The sequence below is a fragment of the Arachis ipaensis genome, chromosome B2 (assembly GCF_059453495.1).
Source record: "Arachis ipaensis isolate K30076 ecotype BB chromosome B2, ASM5945349v1, whole genome shotgun sequence".
Classification (NCBI taxonomy): Eukaryota; Viridiplantae; Streptophyta; class Magnoliopsida; order Fabales; family Fabaceae; genus Arachis; species Arachis ipaensis.
This window is the reverse complement of record NC_142437.1, coordinates 34659605-34672275: the sequence shown is the minus strand read 5'-3', so window position 1 is coordinate 34672275 and position 12671 is coordinate 34659605. Positions and strand designations below refer to the sequence as shown.

The following is a 12671-nucleotide window of genomic DNA, read 5'->3' as shown; positions in this document are numbered from 1 at the left end:
ATCCAGAGACAACTTGATTGAAAATTTCGAACAAGTAAAGGAGATGGCAGCCGAACCCAACAACAATGCAAGGAGAATGCTTGGTGACTTTACTGCACCAAATTCCAATTTACAGGGAAGAAGCATCTCCATTCCTGCCATTGGAGCAAACAACTTTGAGCTGAAACCTCAATTAGTTTCTCTGATGCAGCAGAACTGCAAGTTTCATGGACTTCCATCTGAAGATCCTTTTCAGTTCTTAACTGAATTCTTGCAGATATGTGATACTGTAAAGACTAATGGAGTAGATCCTAAAGTCTACAGGCTCATGCTTTTCCCTTTTGCTGTAAGAGACAGAGCTAGACTCTGGTTGGACTCTCAACCTAAGGATAGCCTGAACTCATGGGATAAGCTGGTCAAGGCTTTTTTAGCCAAGTTCTTTCCTCCTCAAAAGCTTAGTAAGATTAGAGTGGACGTTCAGACCTTCAGACAGAAAGAAGGTGAATCCCTCTATGAAGCTTGGGAGAGATACAAAGGACTGACCAAAAAGTGTCCTACTGACATGCTTTCAGAATGGACCATCCTGGATATCTTCTATGATGGCCTGTCTGACTTAGTTAAAATGTCATTGGATACTTCTGCAGGTGGATCCATGCACCTAAAGAAAGCGCCTGCAGAAGCTCAAGAACTCATTGACATGGTTGCTAACAACCAGTTCATGTACACTTCTGAGAGGAATCCTGTGAATAATGGGACGCCTATGAAGAAGGGAGTTCTTGAAATAGATACTCTGAATGCCATATTGGCTCAGAACAAAACATTGACTCAGCAAGTCAATATGATTTCTCAGAGTTTGAATGGAATGCAAGCTGCATCCAACAGTACTCAAGAGGCATCTTCTGAAGAAGAAGCTTATGATCCTGAGGACCCTGCAATAGCAGAGGTAAATTACTTAGGTGAACCTTATGGAAACACCTATAACTCAACATGGAAAAATCATCCAAATTTCTCATGGAAGGATCAAAAGCCTCAACAAGGCTTTAATAATGGTGGAAGAAACAGGTTTAGCAATAGCAAGCCTTTTCCATCATCAACTCAGCAACAGACAGATAACTCTGAACAAAATACTTCTAATCTAGCAAACTTAATCTCTGATCTGTCCAAGGCCACTGTAAGTTTCATGAATGAAACAAGGTCTTTCATTAGAAATTTGGATGCACAAGTGGGCCAGCTGAGTAAGAAGATCACTGAAATCCCTCCTAGTACTCTCCCAAGCAATACAGAAGAGAATCCAAAAGGAGAGTGCAAGGCCATTGACATAAGCATCATGGCCGAACCTGTGAGGAGAGGAGAGGACGTGAATCCCAAGGAGGAAGACCTCCTGAGACGTCCAGTGATCAATAAGGAGCTTCCCTCTGAGGAACCAAAGGACTCTGAGGCTCATCTAGAGACCATAGAGATTCCATTGAACCTCCTTATACCCTTCATGAGCTCTGATGAGTATTCCTCTTCTGAAGAGAATGAGGATGTTACAGAAGAGCAAACTGCCAAGTTTCTTGGTGCAATCATGAAGCTGAATGCCAAATTATTTGGCATTGATACTTGGGAAGTTGAACCTCCCTTGTTCATCAATGAACTAAGTGATCTGGATCAACTGACATTGCCTCAGAAGAGACAGGATCCTGGAAAGTTCATAATACCTTGTACTATAGGCACCATGATCTTTAAGGCTCTGTGTGACCTTGGTTCAGGGATAAACCTCATGCCCCTCTCTGTAATAGAGAAACTGGGAACCTATGGGGTGCAAGCTGTTAAAATCTCACTAGAGATGGCAGACAGCTCAAGAAAACAGGCTTATGGACAAGTAGAAGATGTATTAGTAAAGGTTGAGGGCCTTTACATACCTACTGATTTCATAGTCCTGGATACTGGAAAGGAAGAGGATGAATCCATCATCCTAGGAAGACCTTTCCTAGCCACAACAAGAGTTGTGATTGATGTGGACAGAGGAGAATTAATCCTTCAATTGAATGAGGACAACCTTGTGTTTACAACTCAAGGATCTCTCTCTGCATCCATGGAGAGGAAGCATAAAAAGCTTCTCTCAAAGCAGAGTCAACCAAAGCCCCCACAGTCAAACTCTAAGTTTGGTGTTGGGAGGCCACAACCAAACTCTAAGTTTGGTGTTGAACTTCCATATCCAAACTCTAAGTTTGGTGTTGGTGAGTTTCAACAAAGCTCTGCACTTCTGTGAGGCTCCATGAGAGCCCACTGTCAAGCTATTGACATTAAAGAAGCGCTTGTTGGGAGGCAACCCAATGTTTATTTATCTAACTCTATTATTTTTGTTTTTCATGTTTTCCTAGGTTAATGATCATGTGGAGTCACAAAATAAACAAAAAAATTAAAAACGGAATCAAAAACAGCAGAAGAAAAATCACACCCTGGAGGAAGCATTTGCTTGGCGTTTAACGCCAGAACAGAGCATGGTTCTGGCGCTGAACGCCCAAAATGGGCAAGAACTGGCGCTGAACGCCCAGAACAAGCATGGTTCTGGTGTTCAACGCCAGAAATGGCACACAAATGGGCGTTGAACGCCCAAAATGGCCACCAACCTGGCGCTGAATGCCCAGAGTTGGGTGCAAAGGCATTTTTACATGCCTAACGGGTGCAGGGATGTAAATCCTTGAACACCTCAGGATCTGTGGACCCCACAGGATCCACTCAGGATCTGTGGATCCCACAGGATCCCCACCTAACTCCACTCACTTCTTCTCACCACTCTCTTTCACACAACCCCATAAACACTCTTCCCCAAAAGCCCTCCACCAATCACCTCAAACTCTCTTCCCCATCACCTCTTCACCACTCACATCCATCCACTCGTCCCCAAAAACCTACCTCATAAACTCCACCTACCTTCAAAATTCAAAACCAATTTCCCACCCAAACCCACCCATATGGCCGAAACCTTAACCCCCCTCCCTTCCCTATATAAAGCCCTCCATTCTTCATCAAATTCACACAACACACCCCTCTACACCCTTCTTGGCCGAAACACTTCCCACTCTCCCTCTCCTCCATTTCTTCTTCTTCTTCTTCTATTCTTCTTCTCTTGCTCGAGGACGAGCAAAATTCTAAGTTTGGTGTGGTAAAAGCATAAGCTTTTTGTTTTTCCATTACCATTGATGGCACCTAAGACCGGAGAATCCTCTAGAAAGGGGAAAGGGAAGACAAAAACTTCCACATCCGAGTCATGGGAGATGGAAAGATTCATCTCCAAAGCCCATCAAGACCACTTCTATGATGTTGTGACCAAGAAAAAGGTGATCCCCGAGGTCCCTTTCAAATTCAAAAGAATTGAGTATCCGGAGATCCGACATGAAATTCAAAGAAGAGGTTGGGAAGTTCTAACAAATCCCATCCAACAAGTCGGCATCCTAATGGTTCAAGAGTTCTATGCTAATGCATGGATCACCAAGAACCATGATCAAAGTAAGAACCCGGATCCAAAGAACTATGTTACAATGGTTCGGGGGAAATACTTGGATTTTAGTCCGGAAAATGTGAGGTTGGCGTTCAACTTGCCAAACATGGAAGAGAACGCACGCCCCTACACAAGGAGAGTCAACTTTGATCAAAGGTTGGACCAAGTCCTTATGGACATATGTGTAGAAGGAGCTCAATGGAAGATTGACTCCAAAGGCAAGCCGGTTCAACTAAGAAGATTGGACCTCAAGCCTGTAGCTAGAGGATGGTTGGAGTTCATTCAATGCTCAATCATTCCCACTAGCAACCGGTCTGAAGTTACTATAGACTGGGCCATCATGATCCATAGCATCATGATTGGAGAAGAGGTGGAAGTTCATGAGATTATACCTCAAGAACTCTACAAGGTGGCTGACAAGTCCTCCACTATGCCAAGGTTAGCCTTTCCTCACCTCATTTGCCACCTATGCAATTCGGCTGAGATTGACATAGAGAGAGATATCCTCATCAAAGAGGACATGCCCATCACTAAGAAAAAGATGGAGCAAGCAAGAGAGCCCATTCATGGAGCTCAAGAGGCGTATGAAGCTCATCACCATGAGATCCCGGAGATGCCTCAAATGCACTTTCCTCCACAAAACTATTGGGAGCAAATCAACACCTCCCTAGGAGAATTGAGTTCCAATATGGGACAACTAAGGGTGGAACATCAAGAGCACTCCATCATGCTCCATGAAATAAAAGAAGATCAAAAAGCAATGAGGGAGGAGCAACAAAGACAAGGAAGAGACATAGAAGAGCTCAAGGACATCATTGGTTCCTCAAGAAGGAGACGCCACTAAGGTGGATTCATTCCTTGTTCTTATTTCTTCTGTTTTTCATTTCTATATGTTATGTACTTATCCATGTTTGTGTCTTTATTACATGATCATTAGTAGTTAGTAACTTTGTCTTAAAGTTATGAATGTCCTATGAATCCATCACCTCTCTTAAATGAAAACTGTTTTAATTCAAAAGAACAAGAAGTACATGAGTTTCGAATTTATCCTTGAACTTAGCTTAATTATATTGATGTGGTGACAATGCTTCTTGTTTTCTGAATGTATGATTGAACAGAGCATATGTCTTTTGAAGTTGTTGTTTAAGAATGTTAAATATGTTGGCTCTTGAAAGAATGATGACTAGGAGACATGTTATTTGATAATCTGAAAAATCATAAAAATGATTCTTGAAGTAAGAAAAAGCAGCAAAGAACAAAGCTTGCAGAAAAAAAAATATAGGCGAAAAAAAAAATAGAAAGAAAAAGCAAGCAGAAAAAGCCAAAGCTCTTAAAACTAAGAGGCAAGAGCAAAAAGTCAATAACCCTTAAAACCAAAAGGCAAGGGCAAATAAAAAGGATCCCAAGGCTTTGAGCATCAGTGGATAGGAGGACCTAAAGGAATAAAATCCTGGTCTAAGCGGCTAAACCAAGCTGTCCCTAACCATGTGCTTGTGGCGTGTAGGTGTCAAGTAAAAACTTGAGACTGAGCGGTTAAAGTCAAGCTCCAAAGCAAAAGAAGAGTGTGCTTAAGAACCCTGGACACCTCTAATTGCGGACTTTAGCAAAGCTGAGTCACAATCTGAAAAGGTTCACCCAATTATGTGTCTGTGGCATTTATGTATCCGGTGGTAATACTGGAAAACAAAGTGCTTAGGGCCACGACCAAGACTCATAAAGAAGCTGTGTTCAAGAATCATCATACTGAACTAGGAGAATCAATAACACTATCTGAACTCTGAGTTCCTATAGAAGCCAATCATTCTGAATTTCAATGGATAAAGTGAGATGCCAAAACTATTCAAGAGGCAAAAAGCTATAAGTCCCGCTCATATGATTGAAGCTCTGTTTCATTGATAGTTTGGAATTTACAGTATATTCTCTTCTTTTTATCCTAATTGATTTTCAGTTGCTTGGGGACAAGCAACAATTTAAGTTTGGTGTTGTGATGAGCGGATAATTTATATGCTTTTTGGCATTGTTTTTAGTATGTTTTTAGTAGGATCTAGTTACTTTTAGGGATGTTTTTACTAGTTTTTATGTTAAATTCACATTTCTGGACTTTACTATGAGTTTGTGTGTTTTTCTGTGATTTCAGGTATTTTCTGGCTGAAATTGAGGGACTTGAGCAGAAATCAGATTCAGAGGTTGAAGAAGGACTGCTGATGCTGTTGGATTCTGACCTCCCTGCACTCAAAGTGGATTTTCTGGAGCTACAGAACTTTAAATGGCGCGCTTCCAATTGCGTTGGAAAGTAGACATCCAGGGCTTTCTAGAAATATATAATAGTCCATACTTTGGCCAAGAATAGATGACGTAAACTGGCGTTCAACGCCAGCTTTCTGCCCAATTCTGGCGTCCAGCGCCAAAAAAAGGATCCAAAACCAGAGTTGAACGCCAGAAATGGCACAAAAGCTGGCGTTCAACTCCACAAATGGCCTCTGCACGTGTAAAGTTAAAGCTCAGCCCAAGCACACACCAAGTGGGCCCCGGAAGTGGATTTATGCATCAATTACTTACTCATGTAAACCCTAGTAGCTAGTTTATTATAAATAGGAACTTTTACTATTGTATTAGGTATCTTTGGTCTCAGTTTTAATCCATTGTTCATCTTAGGAGACTATTGATCTCGTTTATGGGGCTGGCCATCTCAGCCATGCCTGGACCTTTCACTTATGTATTTTCAACGGTAGAGTTTCTACACTCCATAGATTAAGGTGTGGAGCTCTGCTGTTCCTCAAAGATTAATGCAAAGTACTACTGTTTTCTATTCAATTCTTCTTATTTCTCTTCTAAGATATCCATTCACACCCAAGAACGTGATGAAGGTGATGATTATGTGTGACGCTCATCATCCTTCTCCATTATGAACGCGTGCCTGACAAACACTTTCGTTCTACATGAAATAAGCTAGAATGAATATCTCTTAGATCTCCTAACCAGAATCTTCGTGGCGTAAGCTAGAATGATGGCGGCATTCAAGAGAATCCGGAAAGTCTAAACCTTGTCTGTGGTATTCCGAGTAGGATTCAATGATTGAATGACTGTGACGAGCTCCGAACTCGCGATTGCAGGGCGTTAGTGACAGACGCAAAAGGATAGTAAATCCTATTCCAGCATGATCGAGAACCGACAGATGAATAGCCGTGCCGTGACAGGGTGCGTGAGCATATTATTCACTGAGAGGATAAGATGAAGCCATTGGCAAGGGTGATGCCTCCAGACGATTAGCCGTGCCGTGACAGGGCATTGGATCATTTTCCCGAGAGATGACCGAAAGTAGCCATTGACAGTGGTGATGTATCACATAAAGCCAGCCATGGAAAGGAGTGAGACTGATTGGATGAAGATAGCAGGAAAGCAGAGGTTCAGAGGAACGAAAAGCATCTCCATTCGCTTATCTGAAATTCCTACCAATGATTTACATAAGTACCTCTATCCCTATTTTATTATATTAAATTCGAAAACACCATTATCCATTTATATCTGCCTAACTGAGATTTACAAGGTGACCATAGCTTGCTTCATACCAACAATCTCCGTGGGATTCGACCCTTACTCACGTAAGGTATTACTTGGACGACCCAGTGCACTTGCTGGTTAGTTGTATCGAAGTTGTGACAAATTATGAGTGTGTAATCACGATTACGCGCACCAAGTTGCTCACGTTGCCAGGGATTGTTCGAGCCTGGACATCACAATTTCGTGCACCACCAAGCATGTCACTATGGCGTGCCACTTGAAGGCTGAGGCGTGGCACGGCAACTACTGGAACCAAGACAAGATCATGGGCGTGGCACGCCAGACTTTAGGCGTGGCACGCTGGTATAAGTTTCCAGAGAAGATGAAGGAGGGCAATTACATGGGGCGTGCCACTTGGTATCAAAGGCGTGGCACGCCAATCACTATTCTCCACTTAGGCGTGCCACTTGAGTTCGTGGCGTGGCACGCTGATGGGAAGCAGAAGCTGGTGAATTAAAAATTTATTAAAATGATTACGTTGCAAGTATAGTTCTTAACTCACCGAAAATCTGCCTATCAATTTAGAAATGTGTCACAGAAAGTTTAAATTAAAATTACTGGGAGTTTTAAGTCCCAGGTCGTCTCCCAACGAGTTGCAGAAAAGTGTGCTGTTTTATTAATCAGATGTTCCAAGAAGTTGAGCTAGGTAAATTGGGAATTAAATTGAGGAATTTTAAGTAATATAAATAAAAGTCTTGACTGGGAATTGATTGGTTGGAATCTCTATCATTGATGGTGTGATTGTAAGATTAATTTATAATTAATGGTTGTTCTGTTTGGTTATCCTTTACTGGGTAAAGGAAAGTCAAACAAGTGGGAATGCCAGATCTGTTCACAAGTTGCAACCCACTTAGTTCAAAGGGATTGGCGTCGGTGACAAGATAGCAATCCAACATTTAACCCAATTACAAATTTTCTTTCAATCCTTCCAACTCAAGAGTTCCTTTTAATCAACTCCCCATCAAGTAAGGAAACTACTCACGCATTGTAAATAAAGAATCCATGGCACATGAAAGGAAATTAAAAGAAGACATGATTATTGATATTGAAATTGAAAGAAATAATCCTTGCATTAAATAATCATAAAAGTATCTGAATGACAAAATTGAACATAACAAAGAACATGGAAGATTAGAACCAAGTTAAGAGAACAAACCAGAATGATGATGTCTTGATGAGGAAATAACTCTTCTCAATGTTCCAATGCTAAGATCAATTGAAAATTAAAATCCTAAAAACTAGAGAGAAAAAAACCTAAGAGAGTGAAAAACTAGATCTAAAACTACTCTCAATGAATCTGTCTCTTGTTTCTGCATATTCTCTGACTCTAGTCTGCTGTTCTGGGCCAAAAACTGGGCCGAAATAAGGTCCAAAATCTCCCCCAGCGGATTCTGCAGATTATGCAGATCGCACATGTCACGCGATCGCGTCGTCCATGCGGACGCGTCGCTTGCACTTTTTCCTCTCCACGCGTTTGCGTCGTCCACGCTACCGCGTCCCTGCGATTTGCGCTCCTTCGCGCGGTCGCATGAGCAATGCGACCGCGTCACTTCTCGCTGGTTATCTCCTCAAATTCTTGTGTTCCTTCCATTTTTGCTAGCTTCCTCTCCAATCTCCAAATCATTCATGCCCTATAAAGCCTGAAACACTTGACACACAGATCACGACATCGAATGGAATAAAGGAGAATTAAAAGTAAATAATTAAAGTCTCTAGGAAGCAATTTTCAAATATGTACTGAATTTAGGAAGGAAATCTAAATGCATGCTAAATTGATGAATTAGTGGGCAAGGATCATGACAAAACCACACAATTAAACACAATATAAACCATAAAATAGTGGTTTATCACACGCCAAACAGAGGAACCACTCACTCACAAAGGGGCATGGCACGCCAGACCATGGGCGTGCCACACTAGTGCAACTTTCCAGAGAAGCTTAGCCAAGCATAGAGCAAGGGCGTGGCACGCCAGACCCTGGGCGTGCAACGCTAGTTCAAGTTTCCAGAGGACGAGAGAAAGGAAAAAAGGCTAGGGCGTGACACTTGAGCTCGAAGGCGTGGCACGCCAAGGTTGTTAGAGAGATGAGCGTTCCACTTGAAGGGCTGGGCGTGGCACGCCAAGCTCAAATTAAAGAGCACGTGACACGCCACTAGAGCGCCAGTCACACGCCAACTGGAGGTCACACTTATTGAGCTTCTTTTCCCTTCAAAATGTAATTTCCCCTTTTCACTTCTGTAATTCTTTTATTTTTCTAGGAATAGTATAAATACCCCCAAGGAGTACTGAAAGGGGGGGGGTTAAGTAGTTAGTCTTAGATCCACTTTTACACTTCACTTTTGAGTATTTTTGAGCTGTGAGTAGCTAACTTCCCTCTCATTGAGAGAGGGAGCTCTGTTGTACTTGATGGATTGATAATAGTGAAATTCTTCTTCTCTTCATCTTCTCTTTGATTTGCTAGAAGGAATTTCGTTCTTAATGCTTAGTGTTCAATTATCTTGGAAAAGAGATTGAATGCAATTGGGTTTCATGGGAACCTTAGGAAAGAAAACATGAAACCATGCTTGAAATCCCTTCTCACACTTGAGTAGAATCTGGGTTTTGGTGTTTGGATATGTGACATATAATCCTCCCTCTACTTGGACCTATAATGGTGTGTGGTATAATCAGGGACCAAGCATATCTCTCTTCATAAGCAATTAGACCAAGGAATTGGTTGTTGATCAAGATCCGAGAGATTGAGTCACCAAGGGATTGGGGCTCAATCAATCATGATTGCCAAGAGGTCAATGAGTTGCATGATTGAAGAGGATATAAGCTAGATTTGATCCAAAGGGACAACATCTCCTGATCTCAATGAATTTCCCCATTCTTATCTATCCATTTCTTTATAGCTTAATTTTACATTCAGCAATTCCCCATTCCTATTTACATTTAAGTCATTTATGATTCTGCACTTTACATTCTGCCATTTCTATTTCTGTACTTTATTGCTTTTCTTTATATTCTAGTCATTTACATTTATGTCATTTACAATTCTGCACTTCACAATCTTATTGATCCGCTTGACTAATTCATCAATTAATTAAAACTGCTCGAATTTGCCAATCTCTGTGGATACAATCCCACTCTACTATGGGTTATTACTTGACGATAATTTTGGTGTGCTTGCCAAAAGAACTAATTCACCAATTTTTGAATGGGGTGTGAATTGGATTCATCAAGTTTTATGGCGCCGTTGCCGGGATTGGCTTAATTTTGAGAGTGATTAAATTGATTGGAGAGCTAGATTAAGCAATTTAGATTCCTTGTTATTTTATTTTATTTAGCGCCTTTTGTTTTTTTTATTTTGAGTTCTATTTCTTTCTTCTTTGATTGCTTTTATTCGTTATCCATATTCCCACTCTTCTAACTGTTCGATTAATTGCATCAACAAAGCTAACCACTAATCTCAACAAGGTTTTCCCTACTACACTTGTTCTCTGCTGGTTATTTGACAATTGTATGACAGGTAGAAGAGGAGAGACTTCATCTCCCTTTGATAGTAAAATTGAGAGGACCCTCCTTAGGCGAAGGAGGGAAGCAAGAGGCAAAGGCATAATTGGAGAGAAACTAGTAGAGGAAAATCTAGAAACCACCATGGAAGAAGCACATAACTATGTTGAAGAGGAGGCTGGCAATCATGATGGGCAAGAAAGGAGAGTCTTAGGCTCCTACATCAATCCAAACCCAGAAAATTGTGGCAGAAGCATCCTAAAGCCAACAATTCATACCAATAATTTTGAGCTAAAGCCTCAGCTCATCACACTTGTTCAGAATAATTGCTCATATGGAGGAAGTTCCCAAGAAGACCCTAATCAACATCTCAACACATTCCTGAGGATATGTGATACTGTAAAGTCTAATGGGGTACACCCTGACATCTACAAACTACTTTTGTTCCCTTTCTCACTCAAAGATAAGGCAGCAAAGTGGTTGGAATCATTCCCAAGGATAGCCTAACTACATGGGAGGAGGTCATGAACAGATTCCTTGCAAGATTTTACCCTCCACAAAGAATCAACAGGCTGAGAGCTGAGGTGCAAACCTTCAGACAACAAGATGGAGAAACACTCTATGAGGCATGGGAGAGATTCAAAGATCTGACAAGAAGATGCCCACCAGAAATGTTCAATGAGTGGGTACAACTACATATCTTTTATGAAGGGCTATCCTATGAAGCAAAGAAGGCTGTGGATCATTCTTCAGAAGGCTCACTCAACAAGAAGAAAACCATTGAAGAATCCATAGATGTCATTGAGACTGTAGCTAAAAATGAGTATTTCTATGCTTCAGAAAGGACTCAGAAGAAAGGAGTGTTAGAACTCAACTCTGTAGATGCTTTGTTAGCTCAGAACAAGGCAATTGCAGCTCAAATAGTAGCTTTAACCAAGAGGATGGAGGCCAATCAAGCTTCAGTCATTCAAGACCAAACTCCTCAACAAGAAGGGAACCAGAATCTGAAGGTGAATGGGAACAAGCTAATTATGTGAACAATTCATCCAGACCACCATATGACCCACACTCTAAGACATATAATCCAGGTTGGAAGAACCACCCAAATTTTGGGTGGGAAAATCAACAAAACCACAACCAGGACCATAACAAACCTTATTCATCAAATTAGCATTTCAACCACAACCCCAACCATCAAACAGGGAACCATAGACCCTACCATAACTCACAAAACACATCATACAATAGCAACCAACCCATACACAACAACCTTAATCAAGATGCACCACCCTCAACTATGCAACCGTGTGAGATCAAGAGTAACTTTGAGAGGATGGAAGCTGCAATAGCACAACTGTCATCACAGATTACAGTGGCAGTCTCCACCCTCATGGACAGACAAGCACAAACTGAAAGAAGGATAGATGCTAATCAAGAGGAATACAGGTCAAATCTGAAAAATCAAGGTGCAGCAATCTCAAAGTTGGAAGCACAAATGGGGATTTTATCCAAGCAAATCCCACTCCCTACACACACATTTTTCAGTGATACCATGGCTAACCCAATAGGAGAATGCAAGGCCATTACACTAAGAAGTGGGAAGGTTGTGGAGGAAGGAACCCCAAGCAAAGACAACCATGAAGAAGTTGTAGAAAAGCATGGGAATAAGGATGAAGAAGAGATCCCTGCTCCACCTCAACCAAAACCAATCTTGAAGCCTTATGTGCCAAAAGCACCATACCCACAAAGACTGGTAAAAGGTGGGAAGGATGGCTAATTCTCTAAGTTCCTAGAGATCTTCAAGAGGCTCCAAATCAACATACCATTTGCTGAGGCATTAGAACAAATGCCACTCTATGCCAAATTTTTGAAGGATCTTATAACCAGAAAGAGGAACTGGGAAGCAAAGGAGACCATAGTATTGACTGAGGAGTGTAGCACCATCATACAGAAGAAGCTACCTCAAAAGTTGAAAGACCCAGGGAGTTTTTAAATCCCCTGCATCATAGGGGATATCACTATTGAGAAAGCTTTGTGTGACTTGAGAGCTAGCGTAAATCTCATGTCCTTAACCATGATGAGAAGGATGAAGATTGAGAAAGCCAAGCCAACAAAAATGGCACTCCAATTGGCCGACATAACATTTAAG

General features: G+C 41.4%; 1 non-coding gene across 1 annotated transcript; it reads right to left on the bottom strand.

Annotated features, from left to right (window-relative positions):
• Positions 1-439: 439 nt before the first annotated feature.
• Positions 440-546, bottom strand: LOC148573549 (small nucleolar RNA R71). Its single transcript, XR_015905630.1, has one exon. It is a non-coding gene; the product is annotated as a small nucleolar RNA R71 (small nucleolar RNA).
• Between the last annotated feature and the right edge of the window lie 12125 nt (positions 547-12671).